A 27,799-nucleotide genomic window follows, 5' to 3' on the forward strand; every position below is an offset into this window, starting at 1 on the left:
GAGGAGCCTGGTGGGCTATGGTGCATGGGTCGCAAAGAGTTGGACATGACTGAGCGACTTCACTTTCTTTATCTATCAATTGACACCCAGCAAGGTTAGGTAACCTGCTTAAGGACACATAGCTCCCAAGTCCAGGATGGAGACTATCTTCTAGCCCCAGGGTCTAGGGGGTGGCTTTGAGTTAGGCCTCAAAGGACAGGTTGGGGGGAGAAGCTCCAGGTGGGACAGATGATCCAGACACTGCAGGGGTGGAGGCACCTGCTGTATGCTGGACCCCTGGGTGTGGGCCTCACACACACTGTCTCCTTCACCTGCAGCCACTCAGAAAGGCTCAGTAACTGGATGGGATGGGGATCCAGTCTGTCTGGCCCCGCAGCAAGCCCATGACCTGTGGCCACACCACCCTGGGGCTTGGCCAGTGGGGAAAGAGCACCCGAGTTATCTCCCCAGTGTTGGCAGCTCTAAGCGAGCGTCCAATGTACTGAGAAGCTCTCACCTTTATTCTCCAATGCCTCCTGTGGGCTCCAAGGCCCAGCAGCCTCCCCCAGACCTCAGCTCACCCACTCCCCCAGGTCCAGCTCCTCCCCTGGGCTCCCGTGTGTGTCTCAAGCTCCACCACATTTGGGGCTCACACTTTCACTGGTTACCCAACCCTCAATCCTAGCTGTAAATTCTCCTCGTCTTTAAACCTGCTTAAACAGTGATGCTGGGACTTCCGTGGTGGTCCAGTGGCTAAGACTTCATGCTCCCAAAGCAGGGGGCTGAGGTTTAATTCTTGGCCAGGGAACTAGATCCCGAATGCCACAACTAAGACCAGATGCAGCCAAAATAAAAAACAAACAAGCCAAAACAGTGATGCGCTCCACCTGTACCATGGGCTCTTCCTGCTCCTACTGTGAGCTCACGTCATCCGTGCAGGCAACTGTGTCCTTTTATAAAGTTTCCGGGGCCGAGTGGGGGTCGGGGAGGACTGCTGGGCACCCACAGCAGCTGGGAGGTGGCCGGGGGAGCAGGTGACAGCCGCGTGGTGGAGTTCACGCACCCTGACCCAGCCCCGGTCATGTGTACCCATTCTCTGGTATCCTTCTTTCCTGGACAAGTGTTTTCCTTATTAATTCGCAGTGCCTCCTATCTTACTCCTTCATCTACGGCGTGAGCTGAGTGGTACCCGCTCTAGTCTCACACCTTCTGTGGTGCTGATGTGGGCAGAGGCTGCAGCAGGTGCTGATAAACGACCCAAGACGGATACGGGAGGGAGCCAGCCCTAGTGGGCTGGGACACAGTGTCCACAGAATTCTGCCCGTCAGTTTCACATCATTGCCAGTGATGCGATTCCCCCAAGGAGTGTATTAGGGAGGGCAGAAATGCCCTCTCTTGCATCGTTATTAGATTCCTGTAAATTAAGCGTAGAACCAGAATGTTCTCTTAAACATCACGACCATCCCTTCCCACGAGGTGTTTGCAGAACGCTTGTTATTTACTCCTGTTGTTTTCCACACTTGCAGTTTAGAGAAGAAAATCAAGAAATCATGTTTTTGTTCCCCATACAGTCCCATCCCCAACAGCAATAACAAGAGAACCGTCTTCCTGTTATGAAATCGCTGCAACCTCTTTAGGCGGGAAGAATGTTTTGTTACCAGGGAAGAGAAAGCATAAGCAGCAGAGGGAGTGGGTGGGTGGGGAGCGGCCGCACCTCCGCAGGTGGACCACCCCCTGCCCAGGCCTGCTAACCTGCAGACACTAGCTGTGACCTTGAGCTGTACCGCTCACCATTCATCTTCCTCTCAGCCTGCTTCCTTCCACGGTTTCCCAGAAGCCTTTGTTCTGGTCCACAATGAATTGCCGGGAGAAGGAAGATCGTCTCTAGCTAAACATGGTCCTGCTTGCAATGACTCTGGTCCCACTTTATAATGGACAGGTATGTAATGTCAGGTTGTCAGGATAGCTGCGTCTAGCCTTACTCTTTTAATAGAAAATCCAAGGAGAGAAACGAGAATAAATCAGTAGTGGAACCATCTGAAGAGCCTCCTCTGACTTCAGAAATTCCTAGCGGTCATGACAGTAGCTGTCTGGTGGGCAGAGGTGCAGGCTGGCCCACTCCCCTTCCTCCAGATGGAGTTGAGCCTGGCAGGTGATCTGGCCACCCCTGGCCGGGTGCTTTTGCATCCGAAGGCCTGCCTTTTACCTGGTTTCTCCCGCATCTGTTTTCCTTGGTAGTCCTTGCAGGAGAGAGTTTGAAGACTGGCAGTTAAGAAGCTGAGATGAGGCGACTTTGTGTCCCAGCCATCCCCAATCCTACCCCGTCCTCCTGGCTGAGCTCAGAGAATCAGCACGGAGCGTCCTTCTCCCACCCTCTGCCCTGAGCCCTGGCGACTGGGGCCCGTCTCTCTGCAGAAGGAGCCTCCTGGTTAGAGACCTGGGCCTCAGGGGCCAGGAAGCCACGTCTCTGAACTGTGAATATGCCGGCCTTCCAGTCCCGCCGGTGGTGGGTTACCTCACCCTCCAAACCCACACCATCCACAGCACCCACTTCCTTTCTGCCCAGGACCCTGGCTTTAGTGCCATCGTGGCCCTAATGTCAGGCCAGCTTCTCTCCACCCTGGCCAAGTCCAGCAATCCCAGCAGTGGTGGGTGATTCTGTTTCCATATTTAGGGTTGCAGTAACACACACGGAAAACCCTTTCCAGCGGAAGTTTGGTTCCTCTTTCTTCCCCATCTTGAAAGACCCTGCCTTTGCTCTCCGCCTCCTTGCACATTATCACCCTCGGTTTAGCACGAGGACTGAACCTTCACTCACTTGTTCTTCATCATTCATTCTTCAGCTGACATTCCCCTGGATCTCGTTTCGAGGGCATTGGTCATTAGCAAAGGCTCCCAGTCTCTCAAGAGCGGTCAGACCCCAGGAGCACCCTGATGGAGGCTAAAGGGGGAGGCCTGACTCCCTCAAGGTTTGGGGTGTCGGGGAGGCATTCCTGGAAGGGGCTGTGCGGGGAGAGCTCACTAGGGATAGGGAGGGGGGTGGGGGTCCAGGCACGTGAAGCCTTGTTCAAGAAGCTGAGACGTTCCATGGACACCCCCCCACCACCACCTCCAGGAAGGGTGGGCTGAGCTTTTGGAGCCTATCTGATGGCCTTTTATGAAATACTGAAAAGTGGAAAGCAAGGACAATAAAGCCAGACCTCATCAAACTTCGCTTGGGAGAACGAATGCCCTCTGATGGGAATCCAGCCATCTTCCGAGCACGAGGCCTGAGCCCTGTGCATGGTCCAGGGTGGTTCGCTGGGGGTCTCACCCCTCTCTCTCTCTCCCCTTCCCTCTGGTCCTCCTCTTCTCTCTTCCTTTCATCACATTTTTCGTCACTTAGTCAGCAGCTGTCTCTCAGTAGCTTACTCAGGCTTGTGCCACGCATCTGTGAGTAGCTGGGACCCTGTGGGAGTGAGATGGCCAGACGCAAGCCCTGCTCTCATGGACCTCATCACCTAGCCTGTTGGCTGGGGGCCTCTGTGCCTATAAATATTAGATCAGGATGGGTGCGACTAGCCTGGAAACCCTGGTGTACATGGCCACCCTGGGGCATTAGATGGTCATAGTCTCCCAGGTGATGGGGGATTGGTCAGGAGTGGGTGGAGGATGAAAGAAAGAACAAGCTGGTTTCATTTTCTTTCCATCATCTAGTGAGGAATGTTTGCAAAAGAACGCACATCTTGCTTTCTCTGAAATTTGAATCAGTTATCTTTCATTGTTATTGTTCAGTTGCTAAGTCGTGTCCGACACTTTGCAACCCCCTGGACTGCAGCACGCCAGGCTTCCCTGTCCTTCACTACCTCCTGGTGTTTGCTCAGATTTATGTCCATTGAGTTGGTGATGCCATCCAAACATCTCATTGTCTGTCGCTCCCTTCTCCTCCTGCCCTCAATCTTTTCTCGGCATTGGGGTCTTTTGCAGTGAGTCAGCTTTTTGCATCAGGTGGCCACAGTATTGGAGCTTCAGCTTCAACATCAGTTACCTTAATTGCTTTCAAATGATTGGAAGGGAGAACTCCCAGCAAAGGATCTCGGCCAAGCCCAGCTCTCTCCTCATTGTTTTCGTGAAGCCAGTCCCATCTGGGACTTGAGATGGTTGATTTGTCAGTTACTTTGTTCCCTAAGCTGTGTGTGTAATGCTTATTAACATTCTGCTCACAGCCTTTCTTAGGTTGTAGATGTTGCTCAGTTATATCCGAAGGTTGGGCTCTCATATGGAGAAGGCGATGGCACCCGATTCCAGCACTCTTGCCTGGAGAATCTCACGGACGGAGGAGCCTGGTGGGCTGCAGTCTGTGGGGTCGCGAAGAGTCGGACAGGACTGAGCGACTTCACTTTCACTTTTCACTTTCATGCATTGGAGAAGGAAATGGCAACCCACTCCAGTGTTCTTGCCTGGAGAATCCCAGGGATGGTGGGCTGCTGTCTATGGGGTTGCACAGAGTCGGACACGACTGAAGTGACTTAGCAGCAGCAGCAGCAGTGTTCTCTTATGGTGACTGTGTCTTTCGATAATCACGTTAATAACATTTCCATGGCTCTTGAAAGCCTGCCGAGTGCTTTCATATACATCAGCTAATTTGATTCATGCAATATCCCCAGGACCTGGGGTTCTCGCCTCTCTTTCATAAGGAGGAAACCGAGACTCAGAGAGGTCAAGTGATGCGTCTAAGCTTACATAGCTGATACATGGTTGAGCAGAACCTCCGTGCTGGTTTGATTTGACTATGCTGTCCTTGAGTTCGGGTTTCTCAATCCCGCCAGTCTTTATTGAGCGCTTGCTATAGGCAGTATCAAAGGGGAGAGTGGAGTGCAGGCAATAGCAGGCAGAGCTGCTAGGCAGACTGGTGGCTTTGGGGGAGGGTGGCAGCCTCAGGCCAGGGGAAGAGCCCCGGGCAGGTGTGTGGGTGGCGCCTGGACCATCAGGTGGGGACAGCACCTGTGGGAGGCTAGTATAGCAGCGGGCAGAGCCTCAAATGCCTCTGGGTCCTGCTCCCCTGAGAGGTTCAGGCTGGTGTTCTTGGGGGTCTATTTCTATGGAGAGACATCCAGGGAGAGTGGCAAGAATGGGGCAGGACCGTTTCTGCTCTTCCCTTGTTTAGATGAGCCTTCATTCCTTCGGGAAAGAAAGGTGATCCTGGGGATGGAAGGAGGCCCAGGCCTTCACAATGTGCTATTGTGGGCTGCAGCCAGTTGGCAGCCAGACGGGGGAGTGTAGCAGTCCCTGTGCTTATCTGCAGACAAGGGATCCCGTTTCTGCCGCTGCAGAGAGAGGGAGGCAGGCCCCAAGGCTGTGCAAAATGCCCGCTTGTTTCGGGGGGCACCTGCATGGCACCTGCCCCGGCCCCCACAGTGAAGGGAGTGGGGAGCGCTGCCTACCCTGTCCTCTGTCAGATAGAAGTGCTCCTTTAAGGGACTGCTTTGAATGGTGGCTTTTAGCAGAGCCCTGGCCTGTATTGCTTCCTTTGTGGCTCAGCTGGTAAAGAATCCGCCTGTAATGCGGGAAACCTGGGTTCCATCTCTGGGTTGGGGAAGATCCCCTGGAGAAGGGAAAGGCTACCCAGTCCACTATTCTGCCCTGGAGAATTCCATGGACTGTTTTAGTCCACAGGGTTGCAAAGAGTCGGACATGACTGAAGCGACTTTTACTTCACTTTCACACTGGCCTGTATTAGAAAGGATGAGGTCGGGTGTTTCCTGAGTAGCGAGGGATCTTAGGGTACTGCCTGGCTGGGACTCTCCAGCTCAGAGAGGGTAAGTGGTTTTCCCAAAGACACAAAGCCTTGCGGAACCATTCTCTCTAGCTCATGCTGAGTTTTTTGAGGGTTTTTTTTTTTGAAATGGGCTTTGAAGATAAGTGGGATTCTCTTGTTTTTTTTCAAAGACAAATATAGTAAAGAGCAGTGTAGCCATTCTTCTGAGGTCAGTGTGACACTGTGGCCAGGAGGAAGAGCATTTCTGATTCAGAGGTCTTGGCCGCGTGAAGGGAGCAGTGTGCCCACCAGCGTGGGTGGGTGGAAGTCCCCCCGCCACCATCATCTCCGTTCTGCAGCCCCCAGACTTGGCCGTGTCCACGTGCGCTCTCTCTCGTAAACTTTTCCTGCAGCATTTTAGTTCTATGAGAGATGCTGAGGCGTCTCTGTGTTTCTGGAAGAGGTGACCCACTCCCCTCAGAACCACCAGGAGAGCTGGCTGGGTAAGTGAGACTCCTGGGACCTCCCAGACCTGCCGATTGGAATCCCCAGGATGAGGCCTGGAACCTGCATTTTAAACCAGCTCCCAAGGTCAGCCAAGGTGTGAGCGCCCCTCACCCAGAGCCAGGACGGAGGTTCAGATCTTGAGCCTGCCCCGTGGCTGTGCCCTCAGATCAGCTGTTTCCCAGTCCCTGAGCCTTGGGATTTAGTGTGTAAGGCGGAGACACCATGCCTGCCTTGGAGGTCAAGATCGCCTAAGGTGTGCCCGGGGCGTGGTGGCCTTCAGTGGGCCTGCTCACTGGTGATCAGGGCAGGGTGATTTGGGGTGCAGAGGGGTGCAGGCGCTGGGTGGTGGGATGTGCCCGCTGGGAAGGCGTCTGGCCATGAGCAGCCTCCCAAAGGAGGGGGGCCTTTGGGACTGGGGAAGAGACTGTGTTTAGGGCCTCGAAGCTGCAGCTTACGAAGAGCCTATAGGGACTCCTGGAGATGGTGCCCTCTGGCCCTCTGTCGGGTACCTGGGCTCCCAGAACTTGGGGTTCTTTGAGGGCACTCAGAGCTGGCTTCTTGCTTGGGGAGGTGGTGTTGGAGTGCACCCACATGCTTGCCCTTCCCTTGGGGCTCCTGATTTTCCGAGTGTTGTCCGTCATATCCTCTGCCCTCCAGAGCAGCCGCAGACTGGGAGTGGACTGCGGAGGAGCCCCCAGGACCACCTGAACCTGACAGCTATTGAGAGGACACTCTCCCCTACTGGTTTCCACGGCACTTCCCTTCCGTTCCCCTGACTGCCTCCTTGCCCAAGTGTCCTTGCCCCTCCTGTCATGCCTTTCCCCCTTTCCTGGGGGGACTGAGCCCCCTCTTCTGTGCCTGCAGCCCTCCCATGGCAGGGGCAGCACCTGCTTATAGGAGATGAGGGTCCTGCCACCACCCCCCGCCACCGCCCTGTGTTCCCACTGTGTATCCTTTAGTAGCTGGGACCTGGAACTCAGGAAGGCCCTTTCCTGAGCTGCACACTCCCGCATCTAGGGGAGGTCACCTAGGTGTCACCAGGCACGTGCATCCTGGCCCCTCTAACACCAGTCTGAAAATGACTTGCCCAGGGAGCTGGGTGGGAGGGATTTGTGTCCCTCTCCCCTGCACGCACGCACGCACGCACACGCACGCGCACGCACGCACGCACGCGCACGCACGCACGCACGCACGCACACGCGCATGCACACGCACACGCGCACACACACACACTTTGGAACTAGAACTCAGGTCCTCTGACCTTTTGCTCCTCCCCGGTGATGCTCTTGAACAGTAAGTGAAAGTGAAAGCCGCTCAGTTGTGCCCAACTCTTTTTGACCTCAGGGACTATACAGTCCATGGAATTCTCCAGGCCAGAATACTGGAGTGGGTACCTGTTCCCTTCTGCAGGGCATCTTCCCAACCCAGGGATCGAACCCAGGTCTCCTGCATTGCAAGTGGATTCTTTACCAGCTGAGTGGGTGCCCTCGCCATATACCTGCCCCAGGCCTTCAAGTTTCACCCAGGCTCTGAGAAGACAGGGCACGAGGGAGCCCCGAGAAGCCGATCTGGACCTAACCCGGGTCTTCTGCTTTCTGGAGCCCGCTCCTCCCACCATCTTCCCAAGGCTGCACCTCTCCTGCTGGATGCAAGTCCCCACCAGCCGTGTCCTGTGGGCCCGCCCTGAGCGCCCACCAGACCGGAATGTGGACCCTGAGGGGTGCTTTGTGCACCAGAAGCGTTCCCTGCTGGGCTCCTGTAAATAGCAAAATCTCAAAACTCACCTACAGCTCTGGTTTTCCCAGAGAACATGTGTCTGACCATCCCCAGCTGACGGCACTTGGCCCACCTGATCTGAAGCTTCCTTCCTCCGCGGCCCGTCCATAGCCTCAGCCTCCCACCTCAGTGGCTCCAGCCCTACCTCGGTGGCCTCTGGTCCCTGCCCTGTCTGCCTCTAGGCTCCCACAGCCCTGCACTCCCCTGGACTGTATACTGTCCTGGTTTCTACTCCTCGGCATGGACACTCTGCCTGTGTATCTCTGAGCCTCCAGCAGTGGACGCAGGGAGCCCTTGGAACTTGGCGCCAGTGTTTGACCTTAGATCAAGGAGGCTAGAGCTGCAGGAGCCCCTGAATTTTTGTCAAAGTACCAGAAAAGCTCTTGTCCCCTTGCACGGCCCCCTGACTAGAGCCCCCCATGGATCCTTGGAATTGCAGTAAGCCTCGTGCTGGGGGTGGGTCTGCCCTGGACACCTGAGCTGCCCAGGGTCCTCGTGAGTCACGTGGTTCTTAGTGCCTGTCCCGGGACCTCGCGACTGCACGTGTGCACGTGTGTGTTAGTGTGTGCCTGCCCACAGGTGTGCACCCACGGTCGCTGGACTGGAGGCCCCGAGTGCAGGGCAGGTCCCTCTCCTCTTTGTCCCCCAGACTGGCATTTAATCCCATGGTCAGTGGAGCTTTGGTGACTGCTGGGGACCTTTCTCAGGATCCTTTCGACGCCTCACGATGCTGTAGGCGCTCAATCCCAGAGCTCCGTGTGTCACGTCCTCGTTGCTCCCTGGCACACCTCCCATGGTCTCCGCAGTATTTCCTCTGGGTCACTGCCACCTTCCCCCACTGCCCCCAGGGACAGCGTGGGGCGCCGGGGCTCCGGGTCCCGGGTGTATGTTTGGGTTTGAATGATGCGTGTTTACTGAGCTTCCCTGCTGCCCGCACCAGCAGCTCCAAATGACATTTCAGGAATTGAATTACGACATTTCAGTACTTGCAGAATCCAGGAATAGATAATTTGATTATATCTGTTGGAAGTCATTGCCACAACTGGCTCCGTTTCTTCGCCAACATCCCTCCCTTGTGGGGAGAGACAGCAGAGGAATGCCGCAAGCCCTGGATTGTCCTCAGAGCGCGTCTCCCAAGCCGGTGGCCTTTTCTTGGGGTTGGGGAGAAGCCCTAGGCTGCCTCCAGGCAGGACCTGGGCCTGCCTTGTGTGCCCCTGGTGCCCGATTGCCCAGCCTGCCCTGTGTGGCAGAGCTGACCCAGCACCCAGACCGGCTGAAGGGGCCGCTCTGGGGTCGTGGCCCAGGCAGAGGCCTGTTCCTCCCGCGTGAGGGGCCAGGGAGTGGGGACGACCCCGCCGTGCCTGAAGCTGCATCAGGACTCTCCAGGCCTGATCTCTGGGCTCCATCTCACCTCTTCCAGGTTGTTTCTTTGGGGCTCACATGTCCCATGGCCAACTGCTGCTTCCTCTGCCTCCTAGGGAATTCTCTCTGGGGTTTCCCAGCCTCGTGGTATCAGCGAACCTGTCAAGGTCGCAGGGCGCCCTTCTTGGCTCTTCAAGGACATCTGCCTTCCTGCCTTCTGGCTGGGAGTCCAGCGGCTGGTTGAGTGTAGACACGTGCCCTGGGCACCTGTCTGGGTTCTGTGTGGAGCTGAGCTGAGCCCTGGCCTGGCCCCTGTCCAGGGTGTGAGCCCAGACGTGTCTGCTGAGACAAGAGGGGCGGGGAACCCCTCCCAGCAGTGAGACAGGGAGCAGGTGTAGACCCCAGTGTCCAGGAAGAAGTGAGTTTTCCTAGTGAACTTAAGAAGAGAGGTTCTGAGCCAGGAAGGACAGCTCGATGCCGGCTCCTGCCCTCCCCCCCTGCTCTTTTGGGGCCCTTCTCTCCATGTTCTCAGCCTGAGGACGTAGCTGGAGCCTCTTGCTTGGGTGATTTTAGGCGTAGGGTTAGGCTCCATGGGATCCAGGCCCAGGGCTTGTTGTTTAGTCACTCAGCCATGTCCAGTTCTTTGTGACCCCATGGTCTGTAGCCCGCAAGACTCCTCTGTCCATGGGATTCTCCAGGCAAGAATACTGGAGTGGGTTGCCATGCCCATCTCCAGGGGATGTTCCTGACCCAGGGATCGAACCCAGGTCTTCTGCCTTGGCACGCAGATTCTTTACCATCTGAGCCACCAGGGGCTTCCCAGGGCTGGGAACCCGCTTTTGTCTTCCATGTGGGGCCTGAGCCCTGTTCCGGACACGGACCTGCGGGAGTGTAGCCAAGCTCCAAGAAGTGAGAAGGGGGCTGGCACAGGGCAGGAGGCAGGTTGATAACACAGGTCTTGTTTGTGGTCGCTTGAACGAGCAGGGCCCGTGGACCTCCTGGTTGCCTCTGGTTCAGTTCCTTCTGATGAACAGCAGGTTCAACCACCGCGGAACCTGCTCCTGCCCCAGGGGCTCTCTGGCCAGTGAGAGGTGTCCTCACAGTGGTCCTGAAATGGCTCCCGTGACCAGCAGTGCCGTGGGAGGGATCTGAGAAGGAGGTAGCAGTTGAGCCAGTCAACGTCGTCACCTTTTGATTCCCTCTTTTGTTGTTTCTGTATGTTACTTATTTATTTTTTTATTTTTTCTGCCTGTGCCATGTGGCATGTGAGATCTTAGTTCCCTGACCAGATATCAAACCTATGCTCCCTGCATTGGGAACACGGAGTATGAACTCCTGGGCCCGCCAGGAAAGTCCCTTGATTCCTCCTTAATCAAATAGTATATGCTGTGTTTGGATCCACCAGAGAAAGCTGCACGAGAGCTCAAAGGAAGCATGACTTCAACTAGACCGGAATTAATTATGCTTTAAGAGGTTCAACTTGGGATTTTGAAAAAAGCGAAAGGCACTGGCCTCGCTGGGCCACTCCCAGTGTGTCCTTGAAACCTTTCCACTCCTTGAAATGTACTTCTAAACATTCTGGAAAAACCAACTTTCTCCTTCCATCAACAACCCTTATCTCCACATGCAGGCACATACCTACCTGGTCCACTTATCATCGAGAGCCGACTGGGCTGGGCCCCCGGGGCTGCTGGGGACTCAGGTATTATGTTTGGCAGCCTGCCCAGGGCAGCCCAAGCTTGTCCTTGGAGGGGGCCCCAGTGGAGGGAGCGGAATGAACCTAGGAGCCCTTTTCTTCTTTCTCTCCCGAGTCCCCCTCTCCCCTTGGTCAGTCCCTGCTTCCCCATCCCAACGCCTCTTCTTAGTTCGCTTCCAGCCTGGTTCCCAGCCATCCCAGTGGCGCTGGGGCATGGGGTGGAGGACAGAGCCGCAGCACCTGTGAGTGTGTGTCCATCGTGTCCACGGCTGCATGCACGGAACCTGGTGTGTGTGTGTGGTGTGTGTGTGTGGTGTGTGTGTGTGGTGTGTGTGTGTGGTGTGTGTGTGTGGTGTGTGTGTGTGTGGTGTGGTGTGTGTGTGTGGTGTGTGTATATGCACATGTGCTTACAGGGGACTTTGGGGTTAGGATTTTTTGGCTGTTCCGTGTTTGTCCCCAGCTGTGGAAGTTCAAGCCCCCTGTGTGCAGAACCAGACTGTCTCTCTGAGGATCGGTTCATGGGCTGCAGGCAGGAAGAGGAGGTGCTGGCCTCCGGGTGGCTTGGATCGCCTCAGAGCTGAGTGGGGTCCCTCGTGTCAGCAGCCCCATGGCGCCAGGCCGGGCTTGGCCCCGGTCCCGATCAGGAAGCCGCAGTGGGTGGCAGGCTGTGACTGGGTTCACTGCACTTGGACAGTTCTCTGCTCCTTAACAGGCTGCTTCCCATCCTTATTTCCTCTGCCCGACGAGCCTGCAGATGCAGAAATGTACCTCGAGGGCCTGCGCTCTCTTACCTAAAAAGCCCGAGAGCCCCGTGGCTTACCTGTCAGTGTCTGGTGAACAGACTGCAGTCTCATTTCACCAGCTGGCTCTGCTTGCCCCTTGGCTCCGTGTCCGGTTCTGATCGTTCTTCAACTGGGGCTGAAGATCTAATGTGCCGCGTTTCCGGGGCGCGAGCCGCATGGCTCTGCGGGCTACGTGGCTCAGGTGAGGGTGGAGGGGTGCTTCTTCGGGGCGCGGTTTGGTTCTGTCTGAGTGTGTTGAGTGCCCGTTCCCTGCCCTCCATCAATTATTAACCCCCTACTGTGTTCCAGATGCTGCGCTCCATGTGGGGGGCACACGATGGGTGAGGCTTGATGCCCGAGAGCCCAGGTGGGTTGGGAGGTGAGCAGGGAGGCATATATGAGACACGGTGTCATGGGCACTGCCACTGGGGCAGCGGGAGCCCACGCTTCCTGGCCTGTAAGCTGAAGCTGGTCCTGGGGGAGATGGTTAGCCCCCCATGGCCTCCAGAAGCCCCCTGGACTCTCTCCCTGCCCCTGATGTTTCAGTGCCTCCCTGAGTTAGCAGATCAGCACCACAGGGCCCCCCTCCAGCCTCATTGTCCCCACGCTGGCCTTGCCCCGCAGGTGGGACAGTCTTGAACAGGTGTGATACTGGGGGCTGAGAGCTCCAGCCAAGGCCAGGCCACTGAGGCCAGCAGGCCTGGGCGCCTAGGATGCTCCAGGACGGAGATCAGCCTGCGGGCTGGGAGAGGCGGGCGGGCCGACTGGAATGGGAGGCAGGCAGGAAACTGAGGCCTGGAGCAGCGGGCTTTGTCCTGGGAGGAACAGGTCCAGCACCCCCACCCCACCCCCCAGCACATTCAAGACATTGCCGCTTCTCCATGAATAAGACATGAGATGGTCAGAGCCCTCGATGTAGCATTGTTATCATCTGACTTGATAATAGAAAAATTAAAATTTAAAGTGATCTAAAGTGACAAGTGACAGGAATGTTCCTAGAAACCGGAGATTGGGTGGCGGAGCAGGTCCCAGGACAGATGGTAGCAGACAAAGAAGCCCCTGGAGTGGGTGGGTTTTAATGTTTCAGAGTCCTTAGTCGGGGACAAAAGGTCCCTTGATTCCAGGGCTGGGGGGCTTTGGAGGAGATCCCCATCTTCAGTGCCCTGGGTCCCAGGCCTAGGCCGAGTCACACACCATGGTTTGGTTTCTGGGTGCAGGCTCCGTGGCCCTGGGGTGGCTCCTTCCTGCTGGGGTCCAGAGCTGACCCCTTGGACCGGAGGCCCCCTTCTCACTGAGAGCCCCCTTCACCCCCGCATCAGCCTCGGGGAACAGACGCTCCTCCGCCTGGCCCTTGGCAGTTGCAGGCCCGTGGGAAGCGGGGGGCCCTGACCTGCCCCAGCAGCGCCCCTGCCCTGAAGGCTTGGATGTTCCCATTCCTAACCAGAGGGCCCTGGGGATTCTTAATCCAAGCCCCCCACCCTGCCTCCCCTGGGTCCTGCAGGCGAGGCCTGGCTCCCAGGGCAGCGGAGCAGGCATGGGTGTATCTCGCTCAAAGATGAATCCATGATAAGGGTCCGGGTGAGGCAGGACTGGGGGCTGGAGGGGGCGTGTTGGGTGGAAAGGAGAGAGTGCTTTGGCCTGTAGGTCTGCACCGGCCTCTTAGAAGGGCATGGGAGCTGAGCTGGGACAGAGAGGAGGCAGGCAGGACTTTCTGATGCATTTTAGTCTGTGTTTTCCCCCCAGGGGCCTCTAGGAAAATCCGGCTGGATGAGTCCTCACACCCCCGCTCCCTCCCCTGACTGGCTGTCCCCAAGCTCAGGGTGACCTGGCTGGGTTGGCCACCCACCCCCCGCCATGTCCCTACAGTCCTGTGCCTCCCCTTCCTTCCTTCTGGGTGTCCTAGATCTTCCCCTGAGCCGCTGGGCCACGACCTCCGGGTCACTGGGGCAGAACGCCAGCGCCCAGGGGACAGGGCCACATAACACACTTATTTTAATTAGAAGAGTTATGTAACAACCTAAGTTGGCAGAATACAGGGCAAAAAAAAAAAAAAAAATCACTGGTGGTGGCCTCCCTGCACGGGCCCTCTCTCCTCTGTGTGTTCCCTTCTCGTCTTGTTTGTTTTCATTTCAGGGTCGACACCTGCCTTCCAGGGTTGCCTGTTGCCCTTCCCTTGGCAGTTCTTGGTGGTCTTTACAGAGTGTCCTGAGGGGCGGGGGCTGTTTCTCTTCACTGTTTATGGTGCACAGGATGCAGAGATGGGGCCCTGTCCTGCCCCCTAGGGGATGACCCTCCAGATGGGAGGCCTGGTTTGGAGCCAGCCAGCACCCTGTGGGTCATGCAGGTGGACAGACACAGGTACATCAAGTTTAAAGATAAACACGTGACAAGGGTCCAAGTGAGGCAGGAGGGAGTCTGGAGAAGAGCTCTTGGGTGCAGAGGGAGAGAGTGCTTTTGACTGTAGGTTCTGCAATGGCCTCTTGGAAGGGCCTGGGAGCTAAGGTGGGACAGAGAGGAGGCAGACAGAACCCCACCCCCTCACCTCCGTCTCCATGTCACCAGCAGCAGCACTGAGATGGTGTCCTAACCCCGCCATCCTCCCTGGTGAGGATCAGTCTGCAATTACCTTGTCTGTTTGCCTGTGATTGGTCGATGGTCTGTCTCTTCTGCTCCGGGGAGGATGCCCAAGGGACGGGACTTTGTTGGCCTACTGGCCACATGGAAGAGATGCCTTAAAGTACTTCCTGGACAGATAGGACAGGGAGGGGTGGTAGGCTGACATCTGTGCAATGGAAGAATCCAGAAGGGTGGTCTTTGCAGGGGGATCAGAGCCCAGAGGGGGTCTGGGGGTCTCTTCCCTAGTCAGCTGTCTTTTGAGAAGAAAAATGAGACAATTGTACAAAAACAAGGCAGTGTGGGGAGGGGAGAGAATTCCTACCTATCCTCCCAGTGCAGAGGCAACACTTTGGGGTACATGCTACCCTGGGATGCCCCGGACAGATCCCAAATCCTACAGACGTGATTTCATATGTGGGATAATTCCTCAACTACTGTCAGGGAGCCTGTGTGTGTGTGTGTGTGTGTGTGTGTGTTTTCATTAGCGATGTTTTGTTCTCTATACAGTTCACCTAGCAGCACTGTATTGACAAGGAACCTGTCCTTCCTGGACACCCTGCTACTCATCCTGGGGCTGGGGTGGTGGTGGGGGTGGGGTGGGGGCTTTGCTCAGGCCCCAAGCTGTGTGTCACGGCAGTCTGGGTGAAGCACAGTGGCAGAAAGAATGGACACGGCCCCCACCCCTACTTCATATCACTTAAGAAACTCAAGACAAAGCTGTCAGACAAGCCACAGAGGAAGAACACAGATTACAGCTACGTCATCATCACTGCTGGTACTTACATTAACTGTATCATTATTTGTTGGGATGAATGTGAATTCTGAAGTCGGAACTGACCTGGATTTAAGCCCCTGATCATCCTCTTTGCAGCCAGGTGACCTTGGATAAGTTAGCTCCCTTATGTATGTCAGGGACAGTCCCTCCCTCGGAGAATTGGAGGAGAAAGTGAAACCCCAAAAAAGTGTCTGTGACAAGCCCTTGTGCACACGGTGTGCTAAGCACATGTTGGCTGCCTTTCTGCCCTTCTTTTGTGTTTGGTAAAATAGGAGGAAATCAACTGAAAAACTATTAATTAGTTTTTCTATTTAACTATCAATTATTTCTCCTGAAATAATCTGGAGAGTTGTTGGAAAGCTGATACATATTCATATTAGCCATGACCACTCATTAACATATAATTTTGAAAGATCCCATTCTTGTGCTGAAAATGTTATGTCAGTGGTTACACAACCATATACCTTTGTCAAAACCCACTGAAACATATACTTAAAATGGGTGAGTTTTATAGTATGTGAATTATACCTTAAAGAGCTTAACTTAAAAAAAAAGACCCCATTTTTAATGCCAACAAAGCATATGAAAATAGCCAGGTCTAGCAGCAGCAGATGAAGAAAAAAATGACATTTAAATATTCCAGTTTTGTTTCCTTGCTACAAGAAGTTATACACATTAGTTCATCATTCAACAGGCATTTATTGAGTGCCTGCTCTATGCTGAGCTTTGTTTAAGGCTCTAAGGACCCACCTGAAAAGTAATGACAAACCTCTCGTCTCAAGCGGTCCACATTTCTTGGGGGGACCTAAAGTAAATGTGATGAGGGAATAAACTGTACCACCCGTCAGGTGCTATGTGCCCCAGGAAGGCTTTGAGCAGGGTGGTGGGGAGAGGAAGCAAGTTGCTGGAAGGTCTTATAATTTTAGGCAAGTCGGTGATGGGAGACCTCATTAAGAAGGTGATATGTGTTCTGTAAAGCAATTATCCTTCGATTTAAAAATAAATTAATTAAAAAAATGAGAAGGTGATAGTGAGCAAAGTTCGGGGACCGCTGTCCAGGAGGGTAGTTCAGGTCCAGCCAGTACCAGACCCCCGGGGGAGTGGAGCTTCCAGGCGTGGCGGACAGGGAGCAATTCGGGGCAGCCTCGGAAATCTGAATGAGTGAGGACATAAACCCTTGTCACCGAGCAGGGCAGCCCCCTTAGTGACTGTCACACAGTGCATATTTCATGAAAGTTTACCATAATGAGGCTATATCTTTTATATAGTGTGTTGTAAAGCAGCATAATAGTTTATTGAAAAATGTTAGTCTATTTATTAAAATCATCCTTTGTGGCCTGACTTTGCAGGCTTTGTTACTGTTTCATTCTTCTGAGGGCCCAACAGTTTGTTAAACCAATGCCCTGCTGTTCAGTGCTTTCTCCTTCTAGATGGTGACACCAAGAAGTGTGGGGGAAGCCGGACAGCAGGGGTGACGTCCGCCCTAAATGGCCGAATGGGAAGGGGGCGGAGCTGAACCACAGCTGAAGGCCGGTGCCGCGTGTGTCCAGACTTGCTGGGCCCTCTGAGTTTATTCTGTTTCTCCATTGCTTTAGATGCCACATTGCTGCTGCTGCGAAGTTTGCGTCCCAGTCTGTGGACTCTAGTAAAGTGGCCTTGCCCAGTGCAGCTACCTGGCTGGCACCGAGTGCCCAGCTGCACAGTACCCCTCCCACCTGGGCATGGCTCCCTCCACTCCTCCTGGTCGGTCTCCAAGACCCAACCCCCTGCAAGCCCTCCCTTCTGGAAGCTTCCCTTCTTCTCTGCTCACATCTCCCTCCTGCATGTTGAGGGTCTCCCTAGCAGACGAGCAGCTCCCAAGGCAGTGCCCAGGGCCAAGGTTATTCACCAAAATGCATGACCCAGACCTGCCTGCCTCTCTCCCCTCTTCCACTCCACCCAGGTGCTGGGTTTGGTACCGAGACACAAAAGTGGTTCTTAGGAAGTTCTCTTCTGAAGAACTGTTAGCCCAGGGTGGAAAGTAAACACATGAACACACAGGAACATTGAGAATCATTTTCGGGGGCACAAGCGGCCGAGGGGCCTTGGAAGGCACCAGGGGAGAGGGCATCGGAGCGGGTGCAAAGGAGGGTGAGCTGCCTGAGCAGAAGGTATGGGGCTGGGCTGGCCTCTTCCCTTCAGAGTAAAGGCCTTTGTTGAGCAAGGTGGTCATTTCCAGGCCTGTGCCCTCCTGTGGGCCGGGTTTTGGGGGGACAGGATGACCCTGGCCCTGGCTGCATTCAGCTATCTGGATTCTCTGGCATATTCCAGCACCAGGACTCAACAGCTACAGAATGGAGGAAGGGATATTCTCAGTGTTTGGAAGTTTGGGAAGGGGCTACCTCGAATGGGAGCATGGGGCTCATTTGCTTGAGGAGTTAACACTTCCAAGGCCCAAGGGGATCACAGAGATGTGGTTGCAGCTGTCAGTTTTATATCTTGTCTGCACCCCCCTCCCCACAAAGAAGGTGCCTGCCATGTGGTCCGGGATGTGGGGCCTGGGGGAGCCTGCTGTCCTCTGGGTATCTGTTGTGGAGAAGCATGTCCTTCAAAGTGTCTTTGCTCTGAGTACACATGTGAAAGACTCATTGTGAAAAGGGCAAAAATGAGCAAAAGAAGAAAGCAACGCAGGCCTACGGTTCAGAGATTATCACAGCTAACACTTGGGGCCGTGTCTTCTGGTCAGTATTTATTTACAGAGAGGTGAAGAGATGTTGCGGTATGTTGTCATCGATGTCATTTAGTATCATTTCAGCCCATGTATCCATGTCATTAAAAAGTGTCTGTAAACGTTTAATGCAAAATCACAGGGTTTTGAACTTGGCAATGGTTCTTCCCAGCCTTCTCGTTCCATGGAAGGAGGCCCTTGTGTCCCTGACCTCTCCTGGGGACATCAGAGCAGGGTGGGCGTTGGGACTGGATGTGACCCTGTGAGCTGCCCCCCAGCCCCCAGCCCCAGCTCCCTGGGTCTCTCTGCCTTCATCTGCCAGATGTACATTTGTGTCTCTGGCGCACGGGTCTGCGATTGTCCACCCGAGCAAATGATTCCAGAGATGGGTCTTGACGTCACCACCGCTGCCCCGGAACCCTGTTTCCCTCTTTCTGTTTATAAAACGTCCTTCACTGTGTTTCTCAGAAAAATTGTGCAGATGATAGAGGTGTTACTTGTGGTAGTTAATTTTGTAAAGATTTGATATTATTCTTATTTATGTTTATTTTTTGGCTGTGCGGCGTGTGGGATCTTAGTTCTCCAACCAAGGATCGAACCCGTGTCCCCTGTACTGGAAACATGGAGTCTTAACCTCTGGGCTGCCAAGGAAGTCTGGGAGTTAATTTAAGGGGGGAGGTATTGATGGTGCTGAGACAGGTATGAGGGTGGCCGTACATGAGGGCACACACCCCGGCTTTTTGATGGGCTGGGCTGTCGGAGGACAGCTGTGGGCCCAGCCATTCAAGCCAGGCACAGCTGGGCCTCTGGGAACAGGAGCAGAATATTGGGGGTTAGATGGCCTCACCGGCAGTCAGATGACCGACTCCCAGAGGCCTTGAGTGACGGGGTGGTGCTTGCTGGCCAAGTCTGCCCACCGCTTTACATGATGCATATCAGATTGGCCAAGGGTACAAAACCGGAGTACTGTCAAATTCCAGAAGCGCTGGTAGGTTGAAAGCAGGAGGGAATGTAAGATGAATTTAACAGGGTAAAAGGTAAGCTTTGCGCTTCGGTTGAGCACAGATTCATTCACTCATGAATGTTCAGGTTTGAGGGAAAAAATGGGAAGATGTGGGAGGCTTCTGTGCACACGCAATCCTGGCTCCTCCTGGTCGGTCTCCGCAGGCAGCGCAGCAGCCCCCGAGCTGGCATCTGCAGCAGGCCCGGCTGGGGGTCTTCTGGGCAGAGCTCCCTGGGGACCAGGGGGCCCTCTTGTAAGGGAAGGTGAGCTTCCTGCACCGGGCCCACCTGCAGGTCCAGACAGGCATTGTCCTCGCAGCACAAATGCCTCATCCCTGAAGAGGTGTTGGCCAAGCCAGCTGTGCACCTGTGGGTTGTGTTGTCTTTTAACCACAGTAAATTGACAATTTTCAGAAGTCCAGCTCTCAGACAGCAAGTGCATGAGGCTGGAGTGGTCTGGGGATACAAGGCTCCTGTGCCCTGGAGATGGTGAGGGGGTAGTGGGCAGGCCGCCAGCGGCCGGCCAGCCTTCTCAGGGGGCCAGAGAGCGTGCAGCGGTGCTGCTGTGGGCTGGACGGGCATGGATGTGTGTTTGCTGTTTGTGTCTTTAAGACGACTGGCTTTCTCCCCCCAGGCCAGCCCTGCTGGACACAAGCCTGTGGGCCCCTGGCAAAGACCTCCCTGTCATGCTCCTCTTAGGCCTCCTTTCACTTGGGAGCTGCGGGTGCTGACCGCAGCTGCCCACTGACCTGTGATGTGTCAGTTGCCCCTGCCTGGATGAGGGAGTGTCTTAGAAGTCCTCGGAAAAGCTGCTCCCTAGTCCACAACCCCCTGCATTTCCTGTCTCTGCCTGGCTGGCTCTTATTCATCTTTCGGTCTCCATTTAGATGTCACCTCCTCCAAGAAGCCTTCCTGGATCCTTAGATAGGACTGAAAGCCTCATCACAGCCCCCTCGAATCCTGCACTCACTATCCTCATGGCATCTGTCACTTGCCTCATAATCTGATGCACCTGAGTGAACTCCTTGAAAGCAAGAATTATACATATTCCCTGTTGCATCATGACACCTGGGACAGTGCCTGGCACATAGCAGGTGTTTGGTTAAATGTGTTTTGAATGAGTGAAAGGATGCACGGATGAGACTTCCATTTCATCTCCGAGACCACCCTTTCCCACGGGAAGGGTCAGGTGTGGGAACCACTGGTGTTTTGGTTGGCCTGGGTCACTGGGACAGAGGCAGCCCTCATGGGGCTTATGCTACCCCAAGAGCGGGGCTTCCTGAATCCTTGCCCACTGCCTCTGAGTGGGGTGAATGTAAAGCGTGGGTGTGGTCTCCACGGCAGGCCAGCGGCAAAGATTGCCCATCCTCCTATTCCTGCCTGCCCACAGCAGGCCTGGGACCCGAGTACTTCTTGTAGCCCCTCCAGATCTCAGAGAAGCCTGGGGAAGGGGGCTTCTTTAGGTGAGACCCTACAGCAGTGAGGGCCTCCCTGGTGGCTTGGATGATAAAGCGTCTGTTTGCCATGCAGGAGACCTGGGTTTGATCCCTGGATTGGGAAGATCCCCTGGAGAAGGAAATGGCAGCCCACTCCATTATTCTTGCCTAGAAAATCCCATGGACGGAGGAGCCTGGTGGACTACAGTCCATGGGGGTCTCAAAGAGTCGCACACAACTGAGCGACTTCCCTTTCTTTCATAGCAGTGGGGGCAGGGTGGCTCTGTGCCCTGCAAGACCTTCCACCCAGCATTTGGGGGTGAGAGCGTGGTTCCATGAGCTCCGCACTCTTCTGGCCCCTAGACGCTGAAACCAGTGGAGAAGTGGACCCCAGTGACAAGCCGCAGGGGACTGCGTTTACATCAGGGTCTTGTCCTGGTGGACAGCTTGGACTGCATGACTGCTTGTTGTGGGGTGACCTGTGCTGTGGGGTGTTTAGGAGCATCCTTGCCTTTACCCCTCAGGTGCCAGTAGATGACCCCCCCCCTCCACCCCCAGTTATAATGACCAGGAATGTCTCCAGACACACACACACCATTTTTCCTGGTAGTTCTGGATTTGCAAGCTGGCTCTACGGCCAGAATCAGCGTCCTGCTACTTGAAAAAGCGAAAGTGAAAGGCGTTCCATTGTGTCTGACTCTTTGCGACCCCACAGTCCATGGAATTCTCGGCCTCACTCTTTTTTTTTTCTAATATAAATTTACTTATTTTAATTGGAGGCTAATTACTTTATAATATTGTATCGGTTTTGCAGTTGTAGGCAGATGGCTGAGCCACTGCTGACCTCTGCCGTTGGGGCAGAGTGTGGGGAAGGACCAGGTTAGAATGTCGTTTCTCCAGGCAGGTCAGATAAGCCCTATCTCCCCCGCAAGGAGAGAGGTGAGCAGTGTCATTTTTTTAAAGATATGTATTTATTTGACTGTACCGGGTCTTAGTTTCAGCATGCGGGACCCAGTTCCCTGACCAGGAATCGAACCCGAGCCCCCTGCTTTGGGAGTGTGGCATCTTAGTCACAAGACCACCAGGGAAGGCCCAGAAGTGTAATTCTTGCAGAAGACCCCGGTGTAAGGACAGGGACCGAGGGACAGAGCTGACAGGCTCCTATCACATGGGACCAGTCTACAAGAGGCAGCTTTCAGCTGGCCTTAGTGATGGGGGCCTCAGTGGCCCCTCTCATGCGGTCACTGCTTCACCCCTACACTTCTGTGGGACTCCATCCCCTCCCCAGCCCCTCCCCCATGGTAAGACACCAAATAGCAGTCCCAACAGAGTGTGTTTAGACTGAGCCAGGGGGAGTGGGAAGCTTCCCTGAGGAAGGGACCCTGGGGACCGAGGAAATAGCGGTGCTGGGTCTGGCCTTGGCAGTCAGAATCCTCAGACTTCTCCGCTGTGAGCTGAGCCAAGGCTGGGATGGAAGCTACAAACACGGGCACCAGAGGCAGGCAGAGCCCCACGAGTGAGCTCCGCCTAGCACCCGTGCGTGGCAGTTGCTCTGCAAATGTTCTTTCTTGTCGTCCTTCCATGAGCCTCCCACCTTGAGCACCTGGGGCCCCCAAAGGCCACAGACTTGACCCCAGCTACTCGGGTCTGTGAGGCAGCCGAGCTGCTGTGGTCGATCGGAGCAGGGCACTCAGGGACTTCAGCACTTTCTCAGCTCCAAGGTGTCAGAAATGCAGTGCCCCGGGCTGAACCCCAGAGGGTGTCTGGGGGCAGGGCCTAGGCATCTGCATTTAAGTGAGCAGGCCAGCTCCAGGCTTGTGTCCTGACAGGTGGGAGGTGGGCCCTGGAAGGGAGGTCTTGGGAGACTGTGGGTGGGAGGCATCTCGTTGCCACCGAGTCCTCCGGTGTGGATGCTCTGCCAAGAGCCCCAAGCCTCCCGGGCCGGGCCGGAAGGGTTGTGATCTCCCCACGAGACACTGGGCTGGTTTCAGTTGTGGACGTGGAATGGAGAGCCGTGTGGGCAGCTCCCGGCAAGAGCCGTCTACACCGGGGTGGTGGCGGGACTCTGCATCACTTGGCTGAGCCGTGTCGCTAATAGGATTCGCAGAGCATTTCGGCTGCCGCAGCAACCCAGAAGCTGATCATTTGCGGAGGAATGAATAATTTATTTGTGTTTTTAGATGACTTATCCCTTCATCACGAATACGATGGCTCAGCTGTGCGCGCTCTGTTGGCTGCAGAATAAGAGGCTTCGCGGGAGGACTTGCCTTAATCCTCCACGGGCGCCCGTTTGCAGGCTGCTTTGCAGGCTGCGTTTCAGGGATGCCCAGATTCTCTCTGGTGCTTTCCTTTCTTTGTGGGAAAGTTATACTTTCCCTCCTGGCCACCTGCTTCAGGAAGCACAGCCTGGGCACCAGCTGGCCTGGTGGTGGTTTCAGGGTGGACCGGCAGCTAAGGTGTTAACACCAAGATGCAGTCGAGTTCTGACAGGGGGAGGGGGAGGTTTCCAGTTTCTGTGTGTGACCAGCTGAAAGCTACACACGATTGCAGTCACCCTTAAGAATCCCCGATTTTTACGCTTGCTAGTTCCCACGTTGCCCCTCCCCACTCCCCCAGTGACCTTCCTGACTCCAGCCTCAGTTCTGCTACTCTTTCTGCCCAGGCTGCCACAACCATCTTCCTCCTAGTCCCTTGCCCGAGAGCCCTCTGTGGCTCCCTATTGCCACAAGCCACCTGGCCCCAGCATTCAAGGTCCTCCGTGGTCTGGCTGTGTCATTCGCTGCAGCCTCATCTAGAATCTCCTCTCCCTCTGAGCGGCCTGCTTGCTGACTCACTCATTAGACACCAACTGAGAGTCGGTGTGCCTCCAGGCCCCGTGCATAGGAGACGTGGGAGCAGAATGTGTCCCTCCCAGAGCTCAGTCTAGAAGGGCCAGGAGCCCCAGCAGGTGGCTTCCAGGCAGCCTCATGGACCCGCAGGAGCCCCAGGAAGGAGGGGAGGCCGCATGGGAAAGTCTCTGAATTTTTCCATGTCCTCAGTCTACCGCTCTTGGTGGGATTGAGGCTCCGAGGGCACCTGCACTGGGGCCTGATTACCCAGGTCCTCAAATGGAAAGTGCTGGGGCCTTGGGACCACCAGGGCTTCAGAGAGGCGAGGGGTGAGTATCTGGAGCCTGGACCTGAGGAGACTGGTCTGCGGGGAGCCTGGCTGGGAGCCCCTCAGCCCACCCTTCCTGCCTCTACAAAGACCCCACCCCAGGGCCCACCCTCTGCCCTGCTTTGCACGTCTTGCTTAATTACACTTAAATAATTAGTGCCACTCTTGCTCCTTTATTGCTCCTGGAGGGCAGGGTTTAGTCTCTGGCAGGTCCTGTGGCCTGCAGGGCTGGTCGGCTCCGCTGGCATAGAACTCACTGTCTGACTGTGTGACCTTGGGAAAGTGGCTTACCCTCTCTGAGCCTATCTGTTGGTGGCCGATGATCCTGAGATGGGGGCAGGGTGTGAGTGCACCCAGTGATCCTGAGGTGGAGCCTTAAACGCTAGGAGTTTAAGGAGCTTCCATGTGAATGTGTTACCTCCTGTGGTCCCTGCACCCCCCCGCCCCGGGAATTCATGGGATGGGAGCAGCCCCGAAGGATGGACCACTTGCCCGGGGCCGCATGGTGACATGTCAGAGTCCAAGTCCGACACTCTTGGGACCATTTCCATGAGAAGAGGGTGCCTGGTCCCCAGCCTCCACTTCAGGTGCCCTAGTACCTGCTGTCCAGAGGAGGCAGGTGCCGTAAGGGCTCCCCACCCCCCGGCCCCAGCTAAGACTGGCTGCGACAGTGGGCCTGTCTGTGGGCAGAACGTGCCCCACATAGAAATGGCTGCATAGGCTCTGGATTCCTCCCCACTCCCCGCCTCCCTGGACCAGCCGGTGTTTCCCCCGTGGCCGCCTCATTGTTCTCTGTTGGCAAAGCTTTGCTTTTTCTTCCTCCCTCCGGAACAGGAGGCGCCTCAGACGCCGCCGGGAAGAACTCCAGGCAGGGATTTTATGGCCCCCGGTCCCTTTGGCATCAGGAGCTGGTGGGGGGCGGGGGGGAGTGGATCTGTGGCCTGAGCTCCGGAGGGTCCAAGAATTCATTAGTGGGCAATGAGCCATTTTATTTTCATTCCTGCCCACGGAGAATCAGGAGTGAACAAGCTTGGATTTTATGTCAGAAGGAAAAGCAGCGCCTTTAGAAGTGACCTGCCACCTCTACCCCCGCCCCTACCACTGCGGGGTCCTAAGGAGGTCCCCCCTTTTTGCCACCCTCACTTCCAGGAACTCTTACCATCCTTTCCCCAGTACCCAGTATTTTTGTAGCACTCTCTGGTTGTCAGAGTTCTACAACAATTGTGCTTAAAATAAAAAGGTGAACTCCTTGCCCTGTCCTCTGAGCCCCTGCTCCCCCAACCCCCCACTGCTCCCCACTTCTGCCTGTTGGCCATGCTTTGGCCACACTCACTTTCTTGCTGCTCCTTGACGATGCCAAGCATGCTCTACCCCAGGGCCTTTGCATTTGCTGCCCCTTCTGCCGAGAGCCCTCATCATAAGTCTGTCCTTTCCTTTTCGCATGTGTCCCTGACTCTGAGCATCCAAGCAACAGTTATCGCCCCAACCCCAACCCACCCTGGCGTGCTCAGTTGCTCAGTCGTGTCCGACTCTTTGTGACCCCGTGAACTGTAGCTTGTCAGGCTCCTCTGTCCGTGGGATTTCCCAGGTAGCAGTACCGGAGTGGGTTCCCATTTCCTTCTCCAGGAGACCTTCCACAGCCGGGGATTGAACCTGCGTCTCCTGCACTGGCCGGCGGATTCTTGACCATCGAGCCACCCTCAGTCTTCATCAGACCGCTTCATTTTATGCTTTCCCTAGCAGTTGGTGACCTGCTTACTTTCTCCGTTGCTGTCTTGTTACTGGGAAGGAAACCTTTTGGAGCTTCATCTGTGTTGTGTGTCGTGGAGGTTTTTTCCAATTGTCCTGTGGTCCTCCAGGTACCAGCACACTACAGGTTGTCATCCATCGATGGCAGGTAGACGTGAGGACGGTTTCCTCTAGGGGCTTTTATAAGTTGTGCAGCTGTGAGCCTTCTTGCTTGTGTCACTGGTGGACCTATGTCCATCTTTCTGTCGGGAGTAAATCAAGGAGCTGAATTTCTGGGCCATGGAGTTTGTGTAGTCATCTTTAGTAAATATGTCGTTTTTTCACAATGGTTGGAGATCGTAGGTTCCTTTTGTTTTGTGACCCCAGCTCAGGTGTCCTGGTGATGGGAGGGGACACGGGAGCTACCATAAGATGTCATGAGCGCTCCCTGGAAGCCGGGAATGCAGCAGGCGCCCAGGGACACAGATGACCAGAGGGCTGGTGAAGGTGCTGGCCCTGGCCACGCAGGGCTCAGGGTTTAGCTCACTGCTGCCTTGGGGCCCTCTCCAGCTCTGCCCTCTTTCGTGGAGCGTTCCGGCTGTGTGGTCTGACCTGCAAGTTTCGGCTTCCGTGGTATGTTCCATGGCTTTCCCATCCCTGGGGACATCTGCAGGATACACAGCCCCTTCAGCTCAGTTTTGTTTTATTTAATATTTATTATTTGGCTGTATCAGGCCCTAATCGTGGCACGTGGACCTCTGTTGCATCATGCACGTCTCTCTAGTTGTGGCACTCAGGCTTGGTTGCCCTGCGGCATGTGGGATCTTGGTTCCTTGATCAGAGATTGAACCCCTGTCACTTGCATTGCAAGCTGGATTCTTAGCCCCTGACCAGCAGGGAAATCCCTCTAACTCAGTTATTGAATTGAGCAGTGGAGAAAAATGCCTTTGTGTTGTGCCAAATGTGTGAAAGTATTCGGCGAGCTACTACCCCGATTACCTGGGGACTGTGGTGGAATTAATCATTCTAAAACCACAGTCACCTCAGAAATAGTCATAATCTAAAACCCATCCGTCTCTGACTCCAGACCCATTGTATTTTTCTCCCTCAGGGACTTTGCTTCCTAATTAAGTTGGATTTCAGGACATATTAAAATAATTTGTCATCTCTTGAGCACACATTCGCCCCTGGTGCAAGCAGACAGATCAGAGTCAGCCCAGGAGACCTGGGTCTGGGCGAGAGGAGGTGTTGAGCCCTGGCAGGAGGAAGCTCATGTAAGTGCCTTTCAAGGACTGGCCAGCAAGGATGCTGGGCACTGAGCCCTCCGGGCCTGGCCCCTAGAGGAGTAACTAGCCCCAGAAATGGCCCTAGAACCCTGGTTTGTTAGCTGCTGGTTCGCAGTCAGCGCGCTGGGGTGGCAGACTGGGTTGTTTCAGGGATTGAACTCCTTCAGCCCCGACCTGGACCCAGCGTGCATCCAGAGGGACTCCCCCTCCCTAGCCGCCCCCCAGTGCACCAGATCACCTCCTGGAACACAAGCGATCCCTGGAGCTTGGTTTGACTGCCCATCCCCGACATCCAGCACATGACATCTAAGGGTACCCAGTTGGGCTGTGGGTTCCTCGAAAGTCGGGCCAGTGCCCCCTGCACCTAATGCACTCTGCAGGCACTCAGCAAGTGTGTGGGGTGCGTGCTGGGGGCAGGGGGGGGAGCGTGTCTCCAAGGCAGTTTTGCAGCTCAGCTGAGATCTGAGGCTGCCAGTTCTCACGGTCGGCCATGGTGACGAGCTCTGAGAGCTGTGTCCCCCGGCTGCAGAGCTGGGAGGCCCCGTGCTTTGCCCCCCCGTTTCTGTGAACCTGCTCTTTGCCCTTGTGTCTTCTGGGGTAGAGAAGTACAAGAACGCTGGCCTAGACTCCGGTTTGTTTGTTTTTTAACAACTTTACTAAGATACAATCCACATACCCCACAATTCACCCATATAAAGTATACAATGCGGTGGCTTTTAGTACATTACCAAATACATGTACAGCTGCCACTGCAGTCAATTTTAGAATGTTCCATCACCCCCAAAAGAATGTGCCGTCACCCAGAAAGAATGTTCCATCACCCAAAAAGAATGTTCCATCATCCCAAAAGGAGACCCCATACTCTTTATTTATTTTTGTTGATTTAATTTATTCATCTCATATTTTTCTTTTAGCGAACATCAGATAATATGAACAAAGTTATATTGCTCACTATAATTAAATTCTTTTTTTGCTTTATATAAGTTATACACATACTAAAGTGGGTAAAATTCACTAAAGTAAATTAGAATTATTCCAGAACTTTGATCTGTACTTCTCTACGTCAGGACAAAAGAAAGCTTGTCAAGTTTCCCTGGGATCAGTGTCATGCAGCAAACTGATTGACTATATGCTGCTTTTAAGTTAACATTTCCCATTTTTAAAAGACTAATATAAGGTGACAGTCAAAATAATTTTTATCTCAAGTTTGGTGAAAGAACAGAAGCTGGCCATACACATCCTGTTCATATCCAT

The 27,799-nt window shown here is 54.7% G+C and overlaps 1 protein-coding gene across 5 annotated transcripts in view; it reads left to right on the plus strand.

Annotated features, from left to right (window-relative positions):
- The window catches only part of HPCAL1 (hippocalcin like 1), a 117,714-nt gene that overhangs the window by 52,436 nt on the left and 37,479 nt on the right, over positions 1-27,799 (plus strand). For 2 of the 5 annotated variants that reach the window (XM_042245146.2, XM_027965722.3), the window contains exon 1: positions 7,453-11,299. The exons of 2 other annotated variants lie outside the window; for them this stretch is intronic. The gene's annotated coding sequence lies outside the window, so the exon portion shown is untranslated. Of the gene's footprint in view, positions 1-7,452; positions 12,042-12,148; positions 15,231-27,799 lie in introns of those variants that run through there. One more of the 5 variants, XM_027965723.2, reaches the window with a different exon arrangement.

Source organism: Ovis aries, chromosome 3 (assembly GCF_016772045.2).
Source record: "Ovis aries strain OAR_USU_Benz2616 breed Rambouillet chromosome 3, ARS-UI_Ramb_v3.0, whole genome shotgun sequence".
NCBI classification, from domain to species: domain Eukaryota; kingdom Metazoa; phylum Chordata; class Mammalia; order Artiodactyla; family Bovidae; genus Ovis; species Ovis aries.